This window comes from Phascolarctos cinereus, unplaced genomic scaffold (assembly GCF_003287225.1).
Source record: "Phascolarctos cinereus isolate Bilbo 61053 unplaced genomic scaffold, phaCin_HiC Scaffold_2;HRSCAF=192, whole genome shotgun sequence".
Classification (NCBI taxonomy): Eukaryota; Metazoa; Chordata; class Mammalia; order Diprotodontia; family Phascolarctidae; genus Phascolarctos; species Phascolarctos cinereus.
The window spans coordinates 214,087,892-214,112,391 of record NW_027555625.1 but is presented as its reverse complement, the minus strand read 5'-3'; the positions used below and the strand labels follow the sequence as shown (position 1 = coordinate 214,112,391).

The 24,500-nt window shown below is 38.3% G+C and overlaps 1 pseudogene; it reads right to left on the bottom strand.

Moving 5' to 3' along the window:
* Positions 1-9,685: 9,685 nt before the first annotated feature.
* Positions 9,686-10,232, bottom strand: LOC144455694 (cytidine deaminase pseudogene; annotated as a pseudogene).
* Positions 10,233-24,500: the final 14,268 nt, after the last annotated feature.

Here is a 24,500-nt window from a genome sequence, read left to right as displayed (position 1 = left end):
TTGTAAAAAATAATTTTTTTTTAGCCGTGCTTAAATGGTTTTACTTTTTTGAAGTCATATCACACTCAGGTCTACGCCAATCTTCCTTATAAGTTACCTACTTATTAGTAACAATCTTAGACATAGGTTTTACATTTTTCATACATAAAAGGTAAACATTCAATCCTTATTTAGTCCCTTGTAATCGTCATTGGTATGTACCTTTTATTTCTCTTGGCTGTTGTGTGTTAAATCTTTTATTGAGTTCAGGGTTTGTTTTTTGGGGTTTTTTTTTGTTTTTAACAAAGACCTGACAGTTGATCAAATGTCCATTTTTTTTCCATTTAGAATTATACTTAGCTTTGCTGGGTATGATATTTTTGGACGGAAGCCCAGTTCTTTTGCTCTGGGATATATAGTGTCCCAAGACCTGTGATCTTTTAGTGTCGCCACTGCTAGGTCTTGGGTGATTCTAATTGTGGCACTGCCATATTAAATTTTTTTGTTGTTACTTGTAATATTTTGTGGTTGATCTGGGGATTTCAGAATTTGACTATAATATTCCTGTGAGTTTTCCTCCTAGGATCTCTTTCAGGTGGTGATCGGTAGATTTTTTTCTATTTCTACTTTCCCCTCTTTTTCTAATGCTTCAGAGCAATTTAATTATTTCTTATATTATTATATCAAGATTCTCTTTTTTGATCAGGACTTTCAGGTAGTCCAATGACTTATGTTTCCTCTTTTTGATATGTTCTCTAGATGCATTGTGTTTCTTATGAGATTTTTCACATTCTCTTCTATTTTTTCATTTTTTAATATATATTTTTTTCATTTCTTCATCTCTTATAACTACGCTGGCTTCCCCTTGCCCAACTCTGATTTTCAAGGAGTCATTTTCTTCCTAAAAATTCTGGATCTCTTTTTCTAATTGGTTGACTTTCTTTTCATAATCTTCTTGTTTTTCTTGTGTTATTCTTATTTTTCTTTTTAGTTTTTCCTCAGTCTCTCTCATTTGATTTTCAAAGTCATTTCTACATTCTTCAATGAATTCTTTTTGGGCAGGTGGCCATTTGACATTACTCTTTGAGGTAGAAGAGGTTTTCTTTGCCTTATTATCTTCCTTTGAAGAAGCAGTCCAATCTTCTCTATTCCCATAGTAGCTCTCCATGGTTGGATTCCTTCTCCTTTGCTTGTGCATTTTTTTTTGGTAATAGTTTAGTTTTTATAATCTTCTCTAGTCCTGGGATATGGGAGATGATGCCTCTGGCCTTTAATCTTCTTCAATTCTCCGTTCTGACTTTGAACTCAAACCAACACCTCTAGCTTCCTGTAAGTGCCCCGCGGCCAGCATCCCCACCCCACTGCTTCTGCACTCACCCAGCCTGTGCTGGTTCCTTCTCACCTTCACCGCATCTCCACTGCACAGCTGGGTCTGGCGTTCTCCATTATCAGAGGTTCCTTTGATCTTCCCCAGGTCAGAAGCTCCACTCCCCTCACTCTCCCTAGGGTAAAAGTTCCTGTGGCTGGGGCTGAGGCAGCCTCCCAAACCAATCCCAGGGCTTGCCCCTTGTTGTTAAAGTGGACCTCTAGCCTGGAGGTGTTTGCTCTTCACAGGGAGAAAATTTCATCCAGGGATTTTTCTTCAGATCTTCTCCAATTGTCCCAAAAGGACCCCTCTTCTGCCCCTACTCTTATTTGTTTTCATGGATCTAAGTTTGCCCAGAGGTGCTATTTTATCTCATTTGTGGAGGAAAATCTTGAGAGCTTGAAATTTTCTGACCTACTCCACCATCTTCCCAGAACACACTCCTCGAGGAGGGTGTTTAGGGAATGAAGAGGATGAAGAAGAATGTGAACCGGGTACTATACTTATTGGAGAGGAAGTCTAGAAATAACAGAAACAAGTTTGTGGCCAAGATGCAATGATCTCTAAAAGAAGTTGCTGAGTCAGATGGTCTGACAATGAGAGTAGGAAACTAAAAGTATTCTAGCTCTTCCTGACCTTTACGAGAGACAGAATCTTGGAGAGAGTGTCAAGAGATAGGAATCTTCAAGAGAAACCTAGGTTTCCATGAGCATCTGGACGTGAAAGCAACATAAGAAATACAGGATGAGGGAAAATTTGTTAACAATGGAGAAATGTTACAGAGGGCACAGTGAAAAGGGAAAGCAGAGGGAGAGGTGAAAAATTTTATGTATAGGTATGTAGACCAGCAATAAAGCATAAAATATACACAGAAGAAAAGAAAGTTTTTAAAAGGAACAAAAAGTGATTTTTCACTACTTTGTTAAATATAATATGCACATTTCAAAAATGTAAAAGTTCATGGTTTCTTTTACAATCTTCTTTTTTGTCATTTGTATTTTGGAATGTTTGTATTTGCTAATAATTGTTAAGTTCGTAATAAATAGAAGCACAGTTTCATTCTAGGATGGAGATGACCCTGTGCTCTTAAAAGCTATGCCAGAACAGGGTGAGATTAAGGGGTCATATCTGGAGAATAAAATTAAGAGAGGAGAGAGGATGATACTCGGAGAAGAAAGGGAGAGGTAGAATGGGGTAAATTATCTCACAAAAAAAAACAGAAAAGAAAAGTCTCTCACAGTGGAGGGGAAACAGGGGAAGGTGAGAGGGAATGAGGGAATCTTATTCTCATAGGATTTGGCTTAAGGGGAGAATGACATACAAATTCAATTGGGTATGGAAATCTGTCTTACCCTACAGGAAAATAGGGGGAGAAGGGGACAAGACAGCAGGGGGGTGATAGAGAGGAGGGCAGATTGGGAAAGAGGGTAATCAGAAGCAAATACTTCTGAGGAGGGACAGGGTCAAAAGAAAGAACAGAATAAATGGGAGGGCAGGATAGGATTAAGGGAAATAGAGTTAGTTTTTCACAACATGTCTACTATGGAAGTGTTTTGCATAACTGCACATGTATAACCTATATTGAGTTGCTTGCCTTTTCAGTGAGGGTGGGTGGGGAGGGAGGAAGGGAGAAAATTTGGAACTCAAAGTTTTAAAAACACATGTTTTAAAAAAATGTTTTCACATGCAACTGGGAAATAAGAAATACAGGAAACGGGGTACAGAAGTCTATCCTGCTCTACAGGAAAATAGAAGGGGAAGGGGATAAGAGTAGGGAGGGGGGAGAGGTAGAACAGAAGGCAGACCAGGGGAAGGGATATTCAGAATGCATGCCATCTTGGGGTGGGGGGAGGGGTGAGAAATTTGGAACTCAAAAACTTGTGGAAGTGAATATTGAAAACTAAAAATAAATAAATTTATATTTTAAAAAAAAGCTATGCCAGAGAAACTTAAGCAGTGTAGTTCTACCAAACTACATAGACTCTGACTGTGGTCCAGTAACAGAATGAATCTGCTGTCCAGGGACCATAATCCCCTTCCATTTCCACAATGATAGTGGCAGAATGACTAAAAGGGGGCTACATGTGCTAAGCATCATACTGTTTTTAGACTATAAAAGATTTACTTACCTATAGGTACTCCATACATGACATCATTGTTCTATGATTCAACATACTATTATAAGAATTGAACATCAATATTGATCAATAAATGAAACTAGAAGACAAAAATGTTGCCACTAAGTGTAAGGGTAGCTCACAAGTTCTCCATCGAAAGATAAATGGTTTGGTGGAGTTGTCTTCACTGTGCATACAAATTTAACAAGAAATATTTATTTCATGGGACATTGGTGGTCTTGTTTTTGCAAAGCTCATGAGAAGAAAACAAAAATAACAATCATGAAGATAATTATAGCTTATGTGCCAATATTTGTAGCAGATGAGGAGGAGGTTGAGGAATTCGAAGAATTCGATGAAATTCTTCAAAACAAATAAATATATGCTTTAATCCTTGGTATCTGCAATGCAAAAGGGAATCAAGAGGAGGATAGCAAAAAGTGTGCTAGAAAACATGGCTTATGTTGGAGCAATTAAGCTGAAGACTTGAAGGAAATGAGTATTTATTAAGTGCTTACTGTGTGCTAGGCACTGCTAATCACTGGAGGTACAAATACAAGTAAAAAGAAAGTTCCTACCTTCAAGGAGATTGAGGATTTCCAGTGGGGGAAGACAGTAAACAAAAGGGAGTGAAAAAGGCGGTGGGAAATAGGTACCCATTCAGGGGCACAGTAATTTTGGAAATTAAGAAGCAGAGCCAAGAGGAGAATGAAGGTTGGCACTCCAATGACCTTCCCCAAAATGAGGCCCTTGGAGGAACTCACCAATGAAAGGAGGATGGCATGGTAGAGGAGTGAGGAGGCACCAGGTACTATGCGAAATTCTAAGATGAGACTGAAAGTTTGGCATCATGGCAAAGTCCAGGAAGTCAGAGGCAGGGCCAGGAGAATTGCAAGCTGCATAGAATGCTAGGTTTGGAATTGGAAAGATCTTGGTTTGGCTTCTGCCTCAGACATTAGCTGTTAGATCTTGGGCAAGTGACTTAACCTCTCCTAGCTACAATTTCCTATCTATAAAACTAGATTAATAATAGTACCTATTTCATAGGGTTGATGTGAGCATCAAGTGAGATGGGCATATGTAAAGTTCTTTGCAAATCTTAAAATACTATAAATGTGAGCTTTACTATTAAATTATTATGCTGAAGCCTTGTGCCTCTATATCATGAATATTTTCTTTCAGAAAGCACTGAACATGGCCAGCACAAAAAAAAATTAAATTGACTACTTCATAACAAACAAGAAGCAACTGAATACATACTTGAGACATTTCCGAATTAGTGATCTATGTTCAGGCATTGACTTCTTATTAGTCATAGCAAAGGTCACAATCAGCATCAAATTTTAAGTCTAATAAGGCACTGCAAACAAGTACAAAAGATTTTATCTGACCTATTCAAAGTAATTGTTGAAGCTGAAAAACAGGGAATGGAAAAGGCAAAGATGCTGACCTTGATTCTCACAAATATAAGTAAGTCACCATGTTGAGCAGGCCAAAAATAGCATAGAAACTACACCTCTCAACAAACACTTCTTTTTCTTGCCAAAGAAGAACTGGAAGACAAAGGCAACACTGGCTTAAAATAAAAGCCATTTGGTAAAAACAAAAACTACAGAGGAGGAGAGTGGAAGGTTATAAACAGTATTGTCTCAGAAAAAATAGAAAGTAGTGGAGGCCAAATAATGTTTTATAGAACTAGAAAAGATAATGGAGTTCATATGTAGGAATAAAAGGTCAAGAATCTGAAGGGTCATGATGAAAAAAAAAACATGGAAAGGAAGGTGTTCTAGTGCCATATCTCAAACTGTATTGTAAAACAGTAATTTTAAATTATTTGTTACCAGTTAAAAAATAGAAAGGTCCATCAGTGGAAAAGATTAGTTATACAACATATAGAAGCAAACAAACACAGCACCATAGTGTTTGATAAATCCAAAGAACCCAATTATGGGGGAAAGGACTCTATTGGACAAAAACTCCTGGGAAAAAAGCAGATTGCAGTTTGGCAGAAATCAGACAATAGCTCATGCCATATACCTAAATAAGCTCCAAAAGTATATATGACCTAAACATAAAAGGTTATGTAATAAGCTAATTAGAGGATCAAGGAAGATAACACTTTTCGGATCTATTAATAAGAGAAAAGTTCATAGAGAAAAGTAATAGAGAGGATCACGAGATAAAATGGATAATTTTGTTTATATAAAATTAAAATTTTTACACAAATTGAATGGTTAAAATTAGAAGGTAAATGGAAAAAAAATCTTGGCAATAAGTTTCTCTGATAAAGATCGCCTATCTAAGTTATATAAGGAAGTATTTCAAATTTAAAGAAACTAATATCTATTCTCCAATAAATAAATGGTATAGTTTTCATCCAATAAATCCAAGCTATTACCAATCATATGAAAAAAATGCTCTAATCATTAATCTAAATCACTGATCACTCTAAGTCACTATTAATTATAGAAGTGCAAATTGAGGGGTAGCTAGGTGGTGCAATGGATACAGCACAAGCCCGGAAGTCAGGAGGACCTGAGTTCAAATCCAGCCTCAGACCAAACACTTGACACTTACTAGCTATGTGACCCTGGGCAAGTCACTTAACCCCAATTGCCTTAAAAAAATGCAAATTGAAGCAAATTTGAGGTTCCTCCCATAAAAATGGCCAAGATGACAACAGAGGAAAATCACAAATGTTAGAGGATTTGTGGAGAAACAGTCACACTAATGGTTCAGCCATTCTGGAAAACAATTTGAAACGATGCTAAAGAAGTCACTAAATTGAATACCCTTTGACCCATCTTTACACTATTAGGCCTGACCTCAAAGAGATCAGACAAAACAGAAAAGAACCTATGTGTACAAAAATATTTTCATAATAGCCAAAAATTGGAAACTAAGAGGCTCTCTCCCTGTTGGAAAATGACTAAACAAATTGTGCTATATGAATGTTATAGAATATTATTGTGCCACAAGAAATTAGGAAATTAGGAAATAAAGAAACTGAGAAGCCATATATGAACTGATGCATGTCAAAGTGAGCAGATCTAGGAGTAGAAAGTATACTGACCACAATGTTGTAGAGAAAAACAACTTTGAAAGATGTTTTTTCCTTTTTAAAAATGTATTATTTTTAACATTCTTTTCTTCTCAAGTTTTGAGTTCCAAATTCCTTCCCTCCCTCACAAGCCCTCCCCCACTCACTGAGAAGGCAAGCAATATGATATGAATTATACATGTGAAATCATGCAAAACATATTTCCATATTGTCCATATTGCAAAAATAAAAAGTGAGAAAATTATACTTGAATTTGCACTTGGAGTTCAGTCCTCTTCTTTGGAAGTAGATAGCATTTTTTTTTTTATCATGAGTCCTCTGGAATTGTCTTGGATCACTATATTGATCAGAGTAGCCAAGTCTTTCACAGTTGATCATCATTACAATATTGCTGTTACTATGCACAATTATCTCCCGATTCTTCTCATTTTGCGTCAGTTCATGTAGGTCTTGCCATGTTTTTTTTTTTTCTGGACCCACCCCTTTGTTATTTCTTTTCCTTAATAGTATTTTATTTTTCCAATTATATATAAAGAAAATTTTTAAGATTCATTTTTATAAAATATTGAATTCCAAATTTTTCTCCCTCCCTCCCATCCCTTCCTCTAAAGTACATGGGAGGGGAGCTAGGTGATGTAGTGGCTAGAGCTCCAGCCTTGGAGTCAGGAGGACCTGAGTTCAAATCTGGCCTCAGACACTTGACACTTACTAGCTGAGTGACCCTGGGCAAGTCACTTAACCTGATTGCCTCACCAAAAAGCAAAATAATAATAATAATAATAGAGTGTATATTACTCTATAATAATAGAGCATGTGGAGATGCATCAGAGAGTAGAGCACCAGCCCTGGAGTCAGGAGGACCTGAGTTCAAATGCAGCCTCAGATACTTACTAGCTACGTGACCCTAAGTGAGTCACTTAATCCTAATTGCTTCTTAAAAACAAACAAAAAATAAAGTATATGAAGGGTATCCTCATGGCATCCACAAGAGAAGAAATGACAGGAGAAATAATACATTGGGAGGTGATACAGGCCAATAGCCAGGGACCAATTTGGGATTGTAGACCATGTACTACGTTTCTTGTGTATGGTAATCATTTACTCTCTTACCTTTGTTGAAGCAAAACTATGTAATAGATGAGGATCTAGCCTTGAAGCCAGGATGATCTGAGCTTAAGGCCTACCTCTGACACATACTGGCTGTGGAATCCTGAGCAAATCCCTTTACCTTTCAATGCCCCAGACTACTCTCCGACACTATAAAGTTTCAGGAAAGGAGCTGACCTTTCTTGGTAGAAGGAATTTCCTTATCTGAGTGTTCACCATAACAATGAAATCACTGGTCCCTAACCTAGTCCTCCACTATCTTGGTGGCTTCCGTCTGAGCCTACCAGCCATTTATCCCATTTTATCTTGTTTATCCATAGTTCTAGGTTGTCTTCCCCATTAGACTGTGAGCTCCTTGAGGGTGGGAACTGTTTTTTGCCTTTCTTTGTATCCCCAGCCCTTAGCCCTTAGGTACTGACCTGGCATAGAGTAGGCACTTAAATTCCTGCTGACTAGCCTTACTTGTTGATTATCTTTATTCTATTGGATTTGTTAAGAGAGAGGGGGTATTATGGCAAGTAAGTGATTAAACTGGGTATAGGCTGGTGTGAGCAGAGGTTGGTTGAGGCCCCTCTATGATATTTACAATAACTCCATTAACTTTTAAGAATGTTACACTCCAAGTATATTATCAAGGATGTATCAAGGATTCAGGAAAAGAAATGACAGATGGAAAAGTTAGGTAATGCTTGATCCTTGAGGCTGGTACATGAAATTAGCCAGATGCTACAGGAAGAAGATAGATATTAAAACACACACACACAATGCAGAATAAGTAAAGAATAGGTCAAGATAATCAAAGGATAAATTGAGGCAGTGATAGGACAGCACAGTAACACTGTTATGACGACCATGGAAGACCATCTTCCTCCCAAGCTTGGACTTGGATGAGACCAGTGCAAGACAATACAAACTATAACATATGACAACCCAGAAAGGACATATAGTTCTGGCATTTGTCACTTAAATGTCAGAGCTGTATGTCCTTTCTCGATTGTTGTATGGCATTTTGGGTTGAGTGACAATTGGGGAGGAGCCACACCTGGTTTCAGTTTTGGTGTGAGTGGGATGGAGCTCATGGAATATGAGGTATAGCATCCAGAGAGGAAGCTGGACTCAAGACATGAATGCACAGTGACTTTGGCCCCCATAGTTCCAAATAAAGTCATCAGAAGGTTGGCCACCAAAGGGTGATTAATTTGGTTCCAACTAAGCAGAATTAATATAGTAACTGGACAATTCTTTTATATTACTTTATGACTCCATCCACAATGGAAGGTGAAGACAGGGAGAAAGATCTTGGCTGTCAGCAGGATTCCTGATTGGCACCTGGTTTCAACGAAGGCTACAGTTTCTAGGGAGGGTCTGAGAACAGTAGAAACTGGAGAACATAGAATGTTACAGCTGAGCCATAACACAAATGATGGACCTTAACACATAAAATGTTTGCATTGGAAAGAACCTCAGAGACTACCTAAGCCAAAGATTATTAACCTGGGCTCTGTGAACTTGTTTCTCTTGTTTCTTTTAAAAAAATATTTTGCTATTAGTATTTCAGTATCATTGGTTTCCTTTGTAATCCTATGTATTTTATTTTGTGCATTTAAAAACATTCTTTTGAGAAAGGGTCCATAGGCTTCACCAAATTGCCCAAGGAGTCCAGGATATAAACAAGATTAAGAACCCCTGATTTAGACCAACATTCTGATTTGACAGGAAAGGAAACTGAGACCTGGAGAGGCTAAATGACTACTGTAAGGTCACATAAGAAGTTAGAGGCAGAGCTGGGAATACACCACGGGTCTCTTGACTCCCAGGCTGGTGTTCTTTCCACTATCACCAGTATGTACAAGTCACTTCAAATATAAATGGCAAAGAGGTCCCTAGACTGAACAGTAGATACAGAAGCAACCAGTGCTTAGGACCTAGTCAGCGCTGGGGTTGATTCATGTCAATATTGCTCTGGGGATGATAGTACTGTACAATATGGAGAGTGAATCTTCTCCCAGGTGGTTGAAAAGTCTCTCACTTGAACAATTCCATTGTCATGGTTCACTAGTTCTTCTGCAGGTCATCTGGTCCAAATGATCTAGGCAGTAGTTCATGTACCATCTGTTTTTGTCATGTAGACATACCAATGTTTTCCAAACTCTTTCATCATTTGTCTACAGGCTCCATGTGGTACAATAAAGTCATCCTCCAAATTACTGGTAATGGCAATGGCCTGGAACTCTTTGTGTCTTTCTGAGATGGCCTTTGAATGGCAGTGCATTCTGCGCGGGTGTCTACTGGGTAGGAAGCATTTTCTATGTTGCATCCTAAAAAAAATCATCCTGTCTAGAGTCAGGAGAGCTGCCCCCACTGGGAAGTTACTTTAGGGACAGTAGGCAAACTCCTTGGCTTCTTGGCCCTTGCAAATGAACTACTCAATCTGAGATGGCTCTAAAGGCCCCTGGGTGCTTGGGCGCAGGACTAGACCAAAGGGCACTTGAGCCATGGCTTTGACCCCAAGGAGCTCTTTTCTCAGTTCAACAGTAGGCAGAGAGCAGGCAGGCAGAACTCTGTCATTTCTTATATTGTAATAGTACTCCTTCACAATCATATGCCATAACTTGTTCAGTCATTCCCCAATTGATGACCATCCCTTCAATTTCCAATTCTTTGCCACCACAAAAAGAGCAGTTATAAATATTTTTGTACATTTAAATCCATTTTCTTTTCTTTTGCTGTCTTTGAGATACAGACATAGTAGTGGTATTTCTGGGTCAAAGAGTCTGCACAGTTTTATAATCATTTGGGCATAGTTTCAAATTGTTCTCTAGAATGGCTGAACCAGTTCACTACTTCACCAGCAGTTCGTTAGTGAACCTATTTTCCCTCATCCCCTCCCGCATTTATCATTTCTGATAGGTAGGACAGGTACCTCAGTGTTGTTTTAATATATATTTCTCTAATCAATAGTGACTTACAGCATTTTTTTCATATAACTATAGATAGCCTTGATTTCTTCTTCCACAAACTGTCCATATATTTTGACCACTTATCTATCAGGGACTGGCTCTTATTTTTATAAAATTGACTCAATTGTCTATATATTTGAGAAATAAGGCCTTTATCAGAGAAACTTGCTGTAAAATATTTTTGTTTTACTTTATTGTCTGTGTTACCTTTTAGCACAATGTAGTTTCCCTGATTATCTCTTTTAATTAGTTGTTTTTGCTTTTGCTTTGTCTGAGATCATGATCACTATGTCACCTTTTTTTTTTTTACTTTAGCTGAACCATTAGATTCTGCTCCAGCCCTTTATTTTAATTCTGGGTATGCCTTATGTTTCAATTGTTTTTCCTGTAAGCAACATATTATTGGATTGATTTCTAATCTGTTCTGCAATCTGCTTCCGTTTTATGGGTAAACTCCTCTCATGCACATTCACGATTATGATTACTAACTTTGTATTACCCTACATTCCATTTTCTTTTATTTCTCTCTCTTTCTTTTTATCTAGTCCCTTCACAAAAGTCTATTTTGCTTCTAACACTGCCTCCTTTAGACTACCTGCCCTTTTACCATCCACCCCATACTTTCTCATATCCTTTTCCCCTCTTCATTCCCTTGTTGGGTAAGATAGATATCTATACACAACTGAGTGTATATACATACATCTGTATGTATGTGTGTGTATATGTGTGTGTGTGTGTGTGTGTGTGTGTGTGTATTCTTCTCGCTTTGAACCAATTCCAACAAGAGTGAGGTTCAAGCATTGCCCACTACCACACCTCCCCCCATTTTTGTCTCTACTGTAAAAGCTCTTCCTTGCATGCCTCTTTTATGTTAGAAATTTTTCCTTATTCTACCTTTTCTTTTCCCCTTCCCTCTGGTGCATCCCTCTTTTTCATACCTTCAGTTTTTTTGGAAGATTATTCCAACATAATCAACTCTAAGTAAAAATTTTGAACTGAATTTTTTAAAAATTTATTTATTTTTAGTTTTCAACATTCACTTCCACAAGATCTTGAGTTCCAAATTTTCTCCCCATCTCTCCCTTCCCCCACCCCAAGATGGTGTGCATTCAGAATGCCCCTTCCCACAATCTGCCCTCCCTTTTATTACCACCACCCCCTTCTCTAATCCCCTTCCCCTTATATTTTCCTGTAGGGCAAGATAGATTTCTATACCCCATTGCCTGTATATCTTATTTACCAGTTGTATGTAAAAACTATTTTTAATATTCATTTTTAAAACTCTGAGTTCTAAATTCTCTCTCTTCCTCCCTTCCTACCCACCCTCATTGAGAAGGCAAGCAATTCGATGTAGGTTATATGTGTGTAGTTATGCAAAACACTTCCATAATAGTCATGTTGTGAAAGACTAATTATATTTCCCTCCATCCTATCCTGCCCCCCATTTATTCTATTCTCTCCTTTAACCCTGTCCCTCCTCAAAAGTGTTTGCTTTGAATTACCCCCTCTCCCAGTCTGTCCTCACCTCTATCATTCCCTCCTTTCTTCTCCCCTTCCCCCCTATTTTCCTGTAGGGTAAAATAGATTTCCATTCCCAATTGAGTGTGTATGTTATTCCCTCCTTAAGCCAAATCTGATGAGAGTAAGATTCACTCATTTCCTCTCACCTCCCCCCACTCCCCTGCACTGTAAAAGCTTTTGCTTGCTTCTTTTATGTCAGATAATTTACCCCATCCTACCTTTCCATTTCTCCTCCCAGTACAATCCCCTGTCCCCCTTAATTTTATTTTTTGGATATAATCCCTTCATATTTCAACTCACCCTGTGCTGTGAGAGAGAGTGTGTGTGTGTGTGTGTGTGTGTGTGTGTGTGTGTGTGTGTGTGTGTGTATTCCCTCCTACTACCCTAATACTGAGAAAGGTCTCATGAGTTACTAAGATCATCTTTCCATGTAGGAATGTAAACATATCAGTTTTAATAAGTCCTTTATGATTTTCTTTTTCCTGTTTACCTTTTCATGCTTCCCTTGAGTCTTGTTTTTGAAATTTGTATCAAATTTTCTATTCAGCTCTGGTCTTTTCATCAAGGATGCTTGAAAGTTCTCTATTTCATTGAATATCCATTTCCCCCCTGAAGAATTATACTCAGTTTTGCTGCGTAGGTGATTCTTGGTTGTAATCCTAGCTCCTTTGACCTCCAGAATATTATATTCTAAGCCCTCCAATCCCTTAATGTAGAAGCTGCTAAATCTTGTGTTATCCTGATTGTGTTTCCACAATACTTGAATTTTTTCTTTCTGGCTGCTTGCAATGTTTTCTCCTTGACCTAGGAACTCTGGAATTTGGCTATAATATTCCTAGGAGTTTTCCTTTGGGGATGTCTTTCAGGAGGTGATCAGTAGATTCTTTCAATTTCTATTTTACCCTCTGGTTCTGGAATATAAGGGCAGTTTTCCTGAATAATTTCTTGAAAGATGATGTCTAGGTTCTTTTTTGATCATGGCTTTTAGGGAGTCCAGTAATTTTTAAGTTATCTCTATCTCTCCTGGATCTATTTTTTAGGTCAGTTGTTTTTCCAATGTGATATTTCACATTGTCTTCTATTTTTTCATTCTTTTGGTTTTGTTTTATAGTGTCTTGATTTCTCATAAAGTCGTTAACTTCCATTTGCTCCATTCTAATTTTTAAGGAATTATTTTCTTCAGTGAGCTTTTGGACCTTTTGGACCTTTTTGGACCATTTGGCCAATTCTGCTTTTTAAGGCATTCTTCTCCTCATTGGTTTTTTGGACCTCTTTTGCCATTTGAGTTAGTCTATTTTTTAAGGTGTTATTTTCTTCAGTATTTTATTTTGGGTCTCCTTTAGCAAGCTGTTGACTTGTTTTTTATGATTTTCTTGCATCACTCTCATTTCTTTTCCCAGTTTTCCCTCTACTTCTCTTACTTGCTTCTCAGAATCCTTTTAGAGCTCTTCCATGGCCTGGGACTGATTCATATTTTTCTTGGAGGCTTTGGATGTAGGAGCTTTGACTTTGTTGTTTTCTTCTGGTTGTATGTTTTGATCTTTGTCACCAAAGTAAGATTCTACAGTCTGAGTTTTTTTCCTCTGTTTGCTCATGTTCCCAGCCAATTACTTGATTTTTTAAACTCTTCATTAAGGTAGGGCTCTGCTTCCAGTGTCTGAAGCTTCTTAGGCTAGGTACCTGTAAATTTTCAGTTCTTCCAAGGTGGTATGATCAAAAGCTAGGTGTCTGCTCCTTTTCTGGCCTGTGCTGTGGTCTATGAGTGACCACAGCACTCTTTTCTGCCTTGGAACTGTGAGGAGAATTTCCTCTTCACCGCAGCCACAAGCTGTACCTCACCAGCACTCCTCATCCCTGGACTGCAACCTAGATCCAAGCACAGGCAAAGCAAGAGAATCCTGCCTTAGCACCTGAAGAGAGATCCCTGCAGCGCCCCTCTGATCAGCCTCTTGATCTCACCACTATCTGTGGGCGGAGAGCTCTAGATACAGCCGCTACCACTATGGCCGCCACCCTGGGGCTTTACCAGAGCTGGGGCCAGACCATGCTCCTCTCTCACCCAGGTCCAATAGACCTTTCCCATTGACCTTCTAAGTTGTCTTTGGTGTTTGTGGGTTGAGAAGTCTGGAAACTGCCACAACTGCCTGTGATTCAGTCTCCTGAGGCCTTCTCCATCTTTGCCTTGTGTGGCCCACGCTGAATTGTGCTTTTCTCCCAGCCTGGTGCAACAAACATTTCCTATCGACCATACAAATGGTCTTGGGCTGGAAATTTGTTTCACTCTGTTTTTTTGTGGATTCTGCTGCTCTAGAATTTGTTTAGAATCATTTTTTACAGGGGTTTGGGGGAGAGCTCAAGCAAGTCACTGCTTTTACTCTGCAATCTTGGCTCCTTCCCCCCCCCACCAAAAAAAACTGTTTTAACAATGATAAAGTTCTTAGGAGGTACATGAATCATCTGACCATACAGGAATATTAACAGTTTAACCTTATTGAGTCTCTTATGATTTCTCTTTCATGTTTATCTTTTTATGCTTCTCTTGAGTCTTGTACTTAAAAGTCAAACTTTCTATTCAGCTCTGGTTTTTTTTTTATCATAAATGCTTGAAAGTCCTTTATTTCATTAAATATCCATTTTTTTCTCCTGAAGGATTATACAGGCATACCTTGGAGATATTGTAGGTTCAGTTCCAGACCACTGCAATAAAGCAAATATTGCAATAAAGTAAGTCACATAAATTTTTTGGTTTCCCAGTGCAAATAAAAGTTATCTTTATACTACACTATAGTCTATTAAGTGTATAATGGTTATTATGTCTTTAAAAAGTACACTATTTAATTTAAAAATACTTTATTGTTAAAGAATGCTAATCATCATCTGAGCCTTCAGGGAATCATAATCTTTTTGCTGGTGAAGGGCCTTCCTTGTTGTTGATTGCTCAAAATGATGGTTGCTGAAGGTTGGGGTGGCTGTGGAAATTTGTTAAAATAAGACAGCAATTAAGTTTGCCGCATCTATTGACTCTTCTTTCACTTGAACACTTAGAGGCCGTTGTACGGTTATTAAATGCCCCAATTTTAATATTGTTGTGTGTCAGGGAGTAGGGAGACCCAAGGAGAGGGAGAGAGACTACAATGCCTGGTTGTTGGAGAAGTAAGAACACATGCAACATTTATCAATTTAAGTTCACCATTGTATATTGGGCAGAGTTCATGGCACACCAAAACAATTATAATAATAACATCAAAGATCACTAATCACAGATCACAATAACAGATATAATAATAATGAAAAAGTTTGAAATATTGGGAGAATTACCAAAATGTGACACAGAGACATGTTGTGAGCACATGTTATTATTAGAAAAATGGTGTTGAAAGATTTGCTTGACTCAGGGTTGCCACAAACTTTCAAGTAAAAAAAATCTGCAAAGTGCAGTAAAGCAAAGCTCAACAAAAGAATGTATGCCTGTACTCAGTTTTTCTGGGTGTATTATTCTTGATTGTAATCCTGGCTCCTTTATCTCCCATAATATATTCCAAACCATCTGATCCTTTAACATGGAAGCTGCTAAATCTTGTGTGGTCCTGACTGTGGCTCCCCAGTATTTGAATAGTTTCTCTCTGGCTGCTTCAAGTATTTTCTCTTTGACCTGGGAGCTCTGGAATTTATCTGGGAATTTTAATTTTGGGATCTCTTTCCAGAGGTGATTGGTCAGGTCTTTTGATTTATATTTTACCATCTGAATTCAAGATGTTGGGGCATAATATCTTGAAATACATAGGATGACTAGTCTCTTTTTTTATCATGACTTTTAGGTAGTCCTATAATTCTTCTTTAATATAAATTTATTTATTTTTAGTTTTCAACATTCACTTCCACAAGTTTTTGAGTTCCAAATTTTCACCCCATCTCCCCCCGACGCCTACCCCAAGATGGCATGCATTCTGAATATCCCTTCCCCTGGTCTGCCTTCTCTTCTATCTCTCTCCCCTCCCTTCTCTTATCCCCTTCCCCTTCTATTTTCCTGTAGAGCAAGGTAGATTTCTGTACCCCATTTCCTGTATTTCTTATTTCCCAGTTGCATGTGAAAACATGTTTTATTAAAACATGTGTTTTTAAAACTTTGAGTTCCAAATTTTCTCCCTTCCTCCCTCCCCACCCACCCTCATTGAAAAGGCAAGCAACTCAATATAGGTTATACATGTGCAGTTATGCAAAACACTTCCATAGTAGACATGTTGTGAAAAACTAACTCTATTTCCCTTAATCCTATCCTGCCCTTCCATTTATTCTATTCTTTCTTTTGACCCTGTCCCTCCTCAGAGGTATTTACTTCTGATTACCCTCTTTCCCAATCTGCCCCCTCTCTCTATCACCCCCCTGCTCTCTTGTCCCCTTCTCCCCTATTTTCCTGTAGGGTAAGACGGATTTCCATACCCAATTGAATGTGTATGTTATTCTCTCCTTAAGCCAAATCCTATGAGAATAAGATTCCCTCATTCCCTCTCACCTTCCCCTGTTTCCCCTCCACTGTGAGAGACTTTTCTGTTTTTTTTTTGTGAGATAATTTACCCCATTCTACCTCTCCCTTTCTTCTCTGAGTATCATCCTCTCTCATCCCTTAATTTTATTCTCCAGATATGACCCCTTAATCTTCAACTCACCCTGTGCCCTCTATCTATCTATCTATCACATATACATACATATAATTTTTTTCCTCCAACTACCCTAATACTGACAAAGGTCTCATGAGTTATAAATATCATCTTTCCATGCAGGAATGTAAACAGTTCAATCTTAATAAGTCTCTTATGATTTCTCTTTCCTGTTTACCTCTTCATGTTCCACTTGAGTCTGTATTTGAAAGTCAAATTTTCTATTCAGCTCTGGTCTTTTCATCAGAATGCTTGAAAGTCCTCTATTTCACTGAATGACCATTTTTTCCCTGAAGGATTATACTCAGTTTTGCTGGGTAGGTGATTCTTGGTTGTAATCCTATCTCCTTTGCCCTCTGGAATATTATATTCCATGCCCTGCGTCCTTTAATGTAGAAGCTGCTAAATCTTGTGTTATCCTGATTGTGTTTCCACAGTACTTGAATTGTTTCCTTCTGGCAGCTTGTAATATTTTCTCCTTGACCTGGGAACTCTGGAATTTGGCTACAATATTCCTAGGAGTTTTCCTTTGGGGATCTCTTTCAGGAGGAGATCTGTGGATTCTTTCAATTTCTATTTTGCCCTCTGGTTCTAATATATCAGGGCAGTTTTCCTTGATAATTTCTTGAAAGATGATGTCTAGGCTTTTTTTTTTGATCATGGCTTTCAGATAGTCCAATAATTTTTAAATTCTCTCTCCTGGATCTATTTTCCAGGTCAGTTGTTTTTCCAATGAGATATTTCACATTGTTTTCTAATTTTTCATTCTTTTGGATTTGTTTTACTGTTTCATGATTTCTCATAAAGTCACTATCTTCCAATTGCTGTATTCTAATTTTTAAGTAGTTTCTTCAGCAATCTTTTGGACTTCCTTTTCCATTTGGCCAATTTTTCTTTTTAAGGCATTTTTCTCCTTATTGGCTTTTTGGACCTGTTTTGCCATTTGGGTTAGGCTATTTTTTAAGGTGTTATTTTCTTCATTATTTTTTTGGGTCTCCTTTAGCAAGCTGTTGACTTGTTTTTCATGATTTTCTTGCATCATTCTCATTTCTCTTCCCAGTTTTTCCTCTACTTCTCTTACTTGCTTCTCAAAATCCCTTTTGAGATCTTCCATGGCCTGGGACTGATTCATATTTTTCTTGGAGGCTTTGGATGTAGGAGCTTTGATTTTGTTGTCTTCTTCTGGTTGTATATTTTGATCTTCTTTTTCACCAAAGTAAGATAATATAGTCTGACTCTTTTTGCGCTGCTCCCTCATTACCCCGACTAATTACTTGAGTTTTAAACTCTTCATTAAGGTAGGGCTCTGCTTCCAGTGTCTGAAGCTTACAGGATAACCTAGAACTCAAAGTAGCAAATCACCAAATTACCACTATAGTGACCCAACCCATGAATGTTAGCATAAGTTGGGCAGTGGCCCAGAGGGAGTGTCATAATTTTTTTTAATATAAATTACTTTTTTAAAATATAAATTAATTTATTTTTAGTTTTCAATGTTTGCTTCCACAAGATTTTGAGTTTCAAATTTTCACCCCATCTCACCCCACCCCCACCCCAAGATGGCATGCATTCTGAATATCCCTTCCCCTAGTCTGTCCTCTCTTCTGTCTCCCCTCCCTTCTCTTATCCCCTTCCCCTTCTATTTTCCTGTAGGGCAGGGTAGACTTCTATACCCCAATTTCCTGTATTTCTTATTTCCCAGTTGCATGTGAAAACATTTTTTAAAAAATATATGTTTTTAAAACTTTAGGTTTCAAATTTTCTTCCTTCCTCCTTCCCCACCCAACCTCATTGAAAAGGCAAGCAACTTAATATAGGTTGTACATGTGCAGTTATGCAAAACACTTCCATAGTAGACATGTTGTGAAACACTAACTCTATTTCACTTAGTCCTACCCTGCCCTCCCATTTATTCTATTCTTTCTTTTGACCCTGTCTTCCTCAGAAGTATTTGCTTCTGATTGCCCCCTTTCCCAATCTGCCCTCCTCTCTATCATCCCCCTACTCTCTTGTCCCCTTCTTCCCCTGTTTTCCTGTAGGGTAAGACAGATTTCCATACCCAATTGAATGTCTATGTTATTCCCTCCTTAAGCCAAATCCTATGAGAATAAGATTCCCTCATTCCCTCTCACCTTCCCCTGTTTCCCCTCCACTGTAAGAGACTTTTCGGTTTTTTTTTGTGAGATAATTTACCCCATTCTACCTCTCCCTTTCTTCTTCTCTGAGTATAATCCTCTCTCATCCCTTAATTTTATTCTCCAGATATGACCCCTTAATCTTCAACTCACCCTGTGCCCTCTATCTATCTATCTATCTATCTATCTATCTATCTATCTATCTATCTATCTATCTATCTGTCTATCTATCTATACATATAATTTGTTTCCTCCAACTACCCTATATATTGACAAAGGTCTCATGAGTTATAAATATTATCTTTCCATGCAGGAATGTAAACAGTTCAGTCTTAATAAGTCTCTTATGATTTCTCTTTCCTGTTTACATCTTCATGTTCCACTGAGTTGTATTTGAAAGTCAAATTTTCTATTCAGCTCTGGTCTTTTCATCAAGGATTCTTGAAAGTCCTCTATTTCACTGAATGACCATTTTTTCCCCTGAAGGATTATACTCAGTTTTGCTGGGTAGGTGATTCTTGGTTGTAATCCTATCTCCTTTGCCCTCCGGAATATTATATTCCATGCCCTGCTGTCCTTTAATGTAGAAGCTGCTAAATCTTGTGTTATCCTGATTGTGTTTCCACAGTACTTGAATTGTTTCTTTCTGGCAGCTTGTAATATTTTCTCCTTGACCTGGGAACTCTGGAATTTGGCTACAATATTCCTAGGAGTTTTCCTTTGGGGATCCCTTTCAGGAGGAATCTGTGGATTCTTTCAATTTCTATTTTGCCCTCTGGTTCTAAAATATCAGGGCAGTTTTCCTTGATAATTTCTTGAAAGATAATATCTAGGCTCTTTTTTTGATCATGGCTTTCAGATAGTCCAATAAGTTTTAAATTCTCTCTCCTGGATCTATTTTCCAGGTCAGCTGTTTTTCCAATGAGATATTTCACATTTTCTTCTACTTTTTCATTCTTTTGGGCTTGTTTTACAGTGTCTAGATTTCTCATAAAGTCACTATCTTCCAATTGCTGTATTCTAATTTTTATGTATTTTCTTCAGTAATCTTTTGGACTTTCTTTTCCTTTTGGCCAATTTTTCTTTTTAGGGCATTCTTTTCCTCATGGGCTTTTTGGACCTCTTTTGCCATTTGGGTTAGGCTATTTTTTAAGGTGTTATTTTCTTCAGTTTTTTTGGGTCTCTTTAGCAAGCTGTTGACTTGTTTTTCATGGTTTTCTTGCATCACTTTCATTTCTCTTCCCAGTTTTTCCTCTACTTCCCTTACTTGCTTCTCAAAATCCCTTTTGAGCTCTTCCAAGACCTAGGACTGATTCATATTTTTCTTGGAGGCTTTGTATGTAGGAGCTTTGACTTTGTTGTCTTCTTCTGGTTGTATATTTTGATCTTCTTTGTCACCAAAGTAAGATAATACAGTCTGACTCTTTTTTTGCTGCTCTCTCATGATCCTGGCCAATTACTTGAGTTTTAAACTGTTTGTGAAGGTAAGAGTCTGCTTCCAATGTGGACAGTGTACTGTCCTAAGCTTCAGGGGGTTTGTATAGCTGTTTTTAGAGATACTTGTAGGGCCCTGTAAATTTTCAGTTCTTCCAAGGTGGTATGATAAGGGGCGAGGTGTTTACTCCTTTCCTGGCCTGCGACTACAAGTACTCCTTTCTGTCCTGTAACTGTCAAGAGGGGCTCCTCTCCACGATCACTACAAGCTCCCCCAAGCCAGCTCTCCTCCTCACTCCAGCACCGCCTCCCAGAATTGTGGCCCAGATCCACACACGGGCAAAGCAAGAGATTCCTGCCTCAGCACTGGCAAAAAGATCCCTGCAATCCCTCTCTGATCAGCCACTGGATTCCCCCTCAGTCTGCGGGCTGGAAGCTGCCCCCCCAGCCCCATGTTCTTGGGGAATGGAGCTGAACCCCGCCTTCCTTTCCAGCACCGACAGAAACAGACTTTTCCCACTGACCTTCTAAGTTGTCTTTGGCATTGGTGGATTGAGGAGTCTGGAAACCTCCACAGCTGCCCGAGATTCAGTCCTCTGAGGCCTGCTCCAGGTTCACAGCGGCCTGCATGCCCATGCCGTGCTGTGCTGTGCTCCCAGCCTGGTGCGATACACCTTTCTGATCAATCATCCAGGTTGTCTTGAGCTGGAAATTTGTTTCGCTCTGTCTTTTTGTGGGTTCTGCTGCTTCAGAATTTGTTTAGAGCCATTTTTTGTGAGTATTTGCAAGGGTTTGGAGGAGAGCTCAAGCAAGTCACTGCTTTCCCTCTGCCATCTTGGCTCCGCCTCCTATAATTCTTAAATTATTTCTCCTTGATCTGTTTTACAGATGAGTTGTTTTTCCTGTGAGATATTCACATTTTCTTTTATGTTTTCATTCTTTTGATTTTATTTTATTTTTTCTCAATGTCTCATGGAGTCATTAGCTTCAACTTTTCAAATTCTAATTTTTAAGAAATTTTTTTTTCAATGAGATTTTGTACCTCTTTTTCCATTTGGCCACTTTTGTTTTTTAAGGAGGTCTCTTCTACAGTAAATTTTTGTACCCCCTGTTCTGTTTGGCCTAGTCTGCTTTTAAAGGAGTTGTTTTCTTCAGTTAATTTTTGTGCCTCTTTTACCCTTAGGTCAATTCTGTTTTTTAAGGAGTTATTTTCTTCAGTATTTTTTGTGCCTTTTTTAGCAAGATGTTAATTTTCCTTTCATAATTTTCTTGCATCACTGTCATTTCTTTTCCCAGTTTTTCCTCTACCACTCTTATTTCTTTCTTTAAAGCTTCCAGGAATTCTTGTTGGGCTTGTGTCCAATTAGCATTTTTCTCTGAGGCTTTGGTTGCAGCTGGTTTTGCATTATTGTCTTCTGAATTTGTATCTTGGTCTTTTTATGTTCAAGTTTTTTTTTGTTGTTGTTTGTTTGCTCATTTTTCCAGCCTATTTCTTGACTTTGAACTTTATATTAAAATTGGTCTCTGTTTACCTGGGATGGAGAGGTCCTGTCCCAAGCTTTAGGCTGTTTTTGTGCTGCTGTTTTCAGAGCTAGTTCTGGAGGGCTACAAATTTTCAGTGCTTCTGAGGTGGTGTGATCCAAGGAGAGGCATAATCACTCCTCTCCTGGTCTGTACTCTGGTCTGTACCTGGGAAGGGCCCTAGCTTCCCTATAGTTGCCACAAGTACTAGCATTCTTCTCTGCCCTGTAACTGTGACTGTGTCCTCTGTCCCCATTCTGCTGTAAGTGTTAATGCTCCTTTTGGCCCTAGAACTGTGACCAGGTCCCCTACTCCCTTCTGACTGACCAGAAGCACTTCTTTCTGCCCTGAAACTGTTATCTAGAACTGTGTATGGGCAATAGAGTTATCATTCAATAGCAGTTGTACCCAGTGCCAGCAAAGTGTCCTCTGGAATTTCTTTCCTACCCCCTTATTGACTCTGGGCTGAGATCTCCCAAAGTTACTGCTGCCACAGCCACTGTTATTGCCACCCCATGTGTGTGATCTAGACAGGCCTTCATGCAGGTATTACAGACCTCTACTCCCGATGTCCTAAGTTTTTTTAGGTCAGAAAAATATCTCACCCTGATCTTTTGCTGGCTCTGCCACTCCGAAATTTGATTTGAAGCATTATTTTAAAGTTATTTGGAGGGGAATGTTGAGAGAGTTCAGCTGCTCTACCTACATCCAAATTGATCCTTTGCAAGACTTTAGAACTCTTATCAATGCAATAATAAATGATGGGTTCAGAAGACTGAAGATGAAATATACCACTTACCTCCTATTTAGAGAAGTACTGAACTTAAAATGCAGAAAGAGGCATACATTTTCCAATACAGTGAATGCGAGATTTTATTTTGCATGACCAAGAATGATTATGAGGAGAGTTTAATTTTTCAAGGTTTTGGGTTTTGTTTTGGTTTTTTATTCATTTTTGTGCAATGATGGTGGGGAGTAGGAGGGAGAGAGTTCATAAATACATATAAAAATAAATGTTTATTTAGAAGGCGTGAAAGCAATGGAGACATACATAAACCTGCAGATATCTTGGCATGAGATGCAACCAAGTCACATCATCCCATGAACATTCATAAATTAAACTGGCAGGAGTACAAGTAGAAAATGGGATAAATTTATCAACATTTCTATAAATATGTATTTTTCATCATCAGTGATAGAACAGCCCCATTTGGACCCTTTCGCAGTCATTGATGTAAATATGAAAAAATTGAAATGACATTTAAGAAGATTGTCATAAAGACCAACAAAACTATATTAAGTGTACTCTGAGGAAATCCATGGTGGAGGCATGATACTCTTGAAGCCATTGAAGGAACATTTTACAAGATGTCTTGGGGAGAAAAAGATAGAACATGGGACCTAGAGTCAGAAAGACATGAGTCCAAATCTCACCTCAGACCTTTACTAACTCTGTGAACTTGGGAAAGCCACTGAGTTTCCCTGTGTCTCGTTTTCCTTAGCCATAAAATGAGAGGGTTGGATACACTGGTCTCCAAGGTTGTTGTAAATCTCTGATCCTATGAATGGGGAAAAGAATTATATTAGTGCTCAAAAAGGAGAAATGAGAGATCAACACTAAGCTGAGAAGACTGTATTCTGTGCAATGCAATGGAAAGAACCCTTGACAAAGAGTTAGAGGACCTGAGTGCATATCCTGGCTCTGTGACATCTATGTGACATCTTGGACAAGAAATCTAACATCACTGGGCTCAGTTTCCTCATTTGTAAAATAAGCAGGTTAACCTTCTAAGGTCCTTTGAACTTTATCATCTCATAACAATTTCACAGTAATTGTGCCTTTTCTTATCTTTGTAAGATCTTAGTGAGAATAATCTACTCACTAATCAAAGGGGTCTTTGATGAACATTTGAGAAGGGAGCAGACAAGTTTTCAAATGATTCTCCACAGAAAGCACATCTTTGCAGTCATAGTTTACTGACAGAAAACACAAAATTCTGCCATGTTGATAGTTTATATATTATTAATTTTTTAAAGAAAAAAAAGTACTGGACTCAGTAGCACAAAATGAACCCTTAAAGGTACTTCCCCAGTAAGCAGTCTCTTATGCATATGTTACAGTCATGCATGATTCCTTGATAAATGCAATCACAGAGATAATTCTGTTCAATAACCCTCTGACTCTTAATGCTAAGTAAAGCATATACAAGGGATACGTGTTTGTTTGCCAAAGGCACCAATACATTCATGGAAGAAGTTTTATGCAAGATCTAAGAAGATATTCCCTATAGAAGAGGAGACCCTCTGGGTGTTCCTGTTTGTGGATAATATCATGTTTATTTCATCAAGTTCTATAATATTGCAGGGCCTCCTCAAAGAGGTAAATGATTATTCGATAGCATCAGTTTAACAATCCATGTAGGAAAATGAAATGGACATAACGTACCTGTTATTCAGGCTATGATGAGCAATTGGATGATCAGTTTATTGACTTAGTTTGTCAGTGCACAAATCTGAAGGAGGCATTGTGGATATATTAAAAAAAACAACAACTGTGAGCTGAGGGCAGAACTGAACAGGAAGGAGATGGTGGTCAGGATGGCATTAAGGAAATTGTATACTGCCTTTAACAAATCCAGAA